Raw genomic sequence first — 4350 nt, forward strand, 5'->3', positions numbered from 1 at the left:
ACTGTTTACTGTAGTTATTGATGTTAAAGCAGAACTCAGTATTGCATGGTGATTATTTGTCTTTTTTTCTCTTCATGAGAAAGTCAAGTTTATTCATGTTAATGTTAATGTTTCTGCTCTTGAGTCACGAATGTGATATGTGCACTGAAATCTATATAAAATAACATGAGTAGCTCTTGGCCACTTTCTTTTTTCAAAAGTAGCTCCCGGTTAGAAAAAGGTTGGAGACCCCTGCTTTAACCTGTTAAGCACTGAGACTGTTTTTCAGGTCTTAGGCTCGAAAATGACATTCCCAGAACATTACATTACATTGCATTTAGCTGACACTTTTATCCAAAGCGACTTACAATAAGTGCATTCGACCAGGAAGATACAACCTTGAAGAAAACAGAATCATATAAGTACATCAGGTTTCAAAGAGCCAAACATTTCAAGTGCTACTCAACTGGCTTTAGATAAGCCAGTCCTTTGTTAGTATATAAGTGCTTTGTTAGTAATTCAATCGCTCGAAGTAGAGTCTAAAGAGATGAGTTTTCAGTTTGCGCCGGAAGATGTGTACGTTTTCTGCTGTCCTGATTTCAATGGGGAGCTCATTCCAACATGTTGGAGCCAGGATAGCAAACCCACGTGTTTTTGCTGACGGGAACTTGGGTCCCCCTCGCAGTGTGGGTGCAGCGAGCTGTTTGGCTGATGCAGAGCGGAGTGCACGTGCTGGGGTGTATGGTTTAACCATGTCCTGGATGTAGGAAGGGCCAGATCCATTCGCAGCATGGTACGCAAGTACCAGTGTCTTGAAGTGGATTCTAGCAGTTACTGGAAGCCAGTGAAGGGAGCGGAGGAGCGGCGTGGTGTGGGAGAATTTTGGAAGGTTGAAGACCAGACGAGCCGCTGCATTCTGGATGAGCTACAGAGGTCGGATGGCACATGCAGGTAGACCAGCCAGGAGGGAGTTGCAGTAGTCTAGGCGTGAGATGAAGAGAGCCTGGACCAGAACCTGCGCTGATGTCTGGGTCAGCTGGGGACGTATCCTCCTGATGTTGTAAAGCGTGTATCTGCAGCAGCGGGTTGTAGCAGCAATGTTTGCAGTGAAGGACAGTTTGTTATCTAGGATCACACCCAGATTCCTTGCAGTCTGAGTCGGGGAAACAACAGAGGTGCCGATGTTGATTGTTAGGTCAAGAGTGGGACAATCTTTTCCCGGAAGGAAAAGCAGTTCAGTCTTGTCAAGGTTGAGCTTGAGGTGATGAGCAGACATCCACCGAGAGATGTCTGCTAGGCAAGCAGAGATGCATGGGACGACCTGGGTCTCTGAGCGGGGAAAGGACAGAATTAGTTGGGTGTCATCAGCGTAGCAGTGGTATGAAAAACCATGCGGGCTAATGACAGACCCGAGCAAGTTTGTGTACAAGGAGAAGAGGGGGGGACCAAGAACAGAGCCCTGAGGGACCCCTGTAGTTAATTGACAAGGGTCGGACTCGGACCCTCTCCAAGTTACCCTGTAGGTGCGGTCTTTGAGGTATGAGGTGAGGAGGGAAAGTGCAGTGCCTGAAACTCCAAGTTCTTGGAGAGTGCGAAGGAGGATCTGATGGTTCACTGTGTTGAATGCAGCAGACAGGTCCAGAAGGATGATGACAGAGGAGAGGGAGGCTGCTTTAGCAGTGTGCAGTTCGTCAGAGACAGCAAGGAGAGCAGTTTCTGTTGAGTGACCTGCCTTGAAACCAAACTGGTGCGGATCCAGAAGGTTGTTCTGATGGAGATAACAGGAGAGTTGTTTAAAGACAGCGCGTTCAAGTGTTTTAGACAGGAACGGGAGGAGAGAGACAGGCCTGTAGTTTATAACATCAGATGGGTTGAAAGTGGGTTTCTTTAGGAGAGGGTTTACTCTTGCCTCCTTTAGACTGTTTGGAAAGTGACCAGAAGTTAGAGAAGTGTTGATGAAATGGGTGAGAAATGGTAGAATATCAGGAGCGATAGTCTGAAGGAGGTTTGAGGGGATAGGGTCCAGAGGACACGTGGTAGGACGGGCAGAGGTAATGAGGGTAAGAACCTCACTTGGAGAGAGAGGGGAGAAGGAAGTCAGTGTGTGGGTGAAAGGAGGGTCTGGTGACCCAGCGGTGAGTAAAAGTGAGTCAGAAAAAGAAGAGCGAATATCATCAACCTTTTTCTCAAAGTGGTTAACAAAGTCGTTTGACAGAAGGGAGGAGGGGGGAGGGGCTTTGGGGGGGTCCAAGAGGGTGGAGAAGATAGAAAATAGTTTTTTGGGATTGGAATAGGAAGATTGGATCTTATCTTGAAAGAAAGTGCTTTTTGCCTGAGAGATGGAAGCAGAGAAAGAGGAGAGGAGAGCCTGATAGGTTAGGAGGTCGTCATGGTGTTTGGATTTCCACTATTTCCGCTCTGCTGCCCGAAGGATGGTTCTTTTAGCACGCAGTGCGTCATTTAGCCAGGGAGCAGGAGGGGACTGACGAGCCGGCCGAGATGTGAGAGGACAGAGAGAGTCCAGAGAGGATGAGAGAGTAGAGAGGAGAGTTTCTGCAGCCGAGTTTGGAGGCAGGAGTTGGAACGAATCAGAGGAAGGGAGGGCTGAGAGCACCGATGAGGCAAAGGTAGAGGGGGAGAGGGAACGAAGGTTGCGGCGGACAGGTGCAGAATTAGAAGAGATTAGGTTGTTATGTTTGGAAAGGGGTAGAGAGAATGAAATGAAGAAGTGATCGCATGTGTGAAGCGGGTTTACAGAGAGGTTAGAAGTAGTGCAGTTCCTTGAGAATATGAGATCAAGGACATTGCCAGCGTTATGAGTTGGTGGGGATGGAGACAGTGAGAAAGCAAAGGCGGTTAACAGAGATGTTAGTTCGTCTATCTTCCCTGTCTGGAGGTTGAAGTCTCCGAGAAGTACAGCGGGAGGGCCAGTTTCAGGGATGTGTGAGAGGATATTATCTAATTCCTCCAAGAAGTCCCCCAAGGCGCCTGGTGGACGGTAGAGAACAACAATGGTTAATTGTATAGGATGGGTTACTGTGACGGCATGGAATTCAAAGGTGGAAGGAGTGAAGCTAGGTAGCTTGAAGAGGGAAAAGCTCCAGTTGGGAGAGAGCAGGAGACCAGTGCCACCTCCTCTGCCAGAGGGTCTGGGTGTATGGGAGAAGGAATATGCTGTGGAGAGAGCTGCTGGGGTGGATGTGTTGGATGGAGTAATCCAGGTCTCCGTGAGAGCAAGGAAATCCAGAGACTGCAGGGAAGCGTAGCCAGAGATGAAGTCAGCCTTAGGAACAGCTGACTGGCAGTTCCACAGGCCCCCTGAAACGAGATGTTGGATCTCAGTGGAGCATGTGGGATCGACAAGAGCAGGCCGGTTAAAGCGATTAGGAGATACACGGGGCCAGTGATAAGTGCGAGAGGACACATGAACAGGAATGGAGAAAATACACATGATTACAGCATGAGGGGCTAGAGAACCAAAGAGAATTGAATAAAACAAAAGAAAACTCCAGCGATACTTAGCTCAATCAAAGTAGGATTTGCCTCCTCTTTGCCTCCCTCGTGACTCCAACGGGACTCCAATGTCTTTGTCAGTCTTTGACTCCAACAGGACTCCAACAGGACTCCAATGTCTTTGTCAGTCTTTGACTCCAACAGGACTCCAATGTCTTTGTCAGTCTTTGACTCCAACAGGACTCCAATGTCTTTGTCAGTCTTCGTCTGGCTGAAGCTGAAGCTGACGCTCCAGGAAAGAGCCACCTAAGATGGACACCTGATTGCTGAGTTTTCACAGCTTTGGGGACACGCCCCTCTAATTAGTTAACTATTTTCAGCTGATGGGCGACAGCAGAGTGTTCCTGCCTATTGTAATGCAGGGTTAAGGCGCGTGACCCACTGAGACCTGTCTTACAGGTTGAGTTGAGCAGATCTGAGATGACCATAGAACAAATGACCATATCTTCCCTTCTAAAAGGGTTACATTAATGATATTTTTTCTCAAAGTAATGATAAACCTGTGAGTTGGATTTAGAAAAGTCAGAATCAATATAAATGTTTTTTAAAGAAAATTCAGATTGAACATAATAAAAAACTGTAAATTATAGTGTCCATCCAAAAATTCTTTTTTACTTATAGTGAAAACTACCCTTGGATGATGGTAAGGTAGACTAACAGCTTTAGGAATCCAAAGTACAACATATAATAAGTACCCTGTATCAAAATTGATGCGAAACAAGTGACATTTTACCTTTTTAGAGAGGTTTAGCAAAAACAACTCCACCTCTGAGGTGATTTGGGTGGAAATGGGCGTTTTTACCATTTCTCTGGAACCAATTGGTCGATTTTGGTGATTGACATCTCTTTTTGACCGTT

Source organism: Notothenia rossii (assembly GCF_949606895.1).
Source record: "Notothenia rossii genome assembly, chromosome: 4".
In the NCBI taxonomy this organism is placed as follows: Eukaryota; Metazoa; Chordata; class Actinopteri; order Perciformes; family Nototheniidae; genus Notothenia; species Notothenia rossii.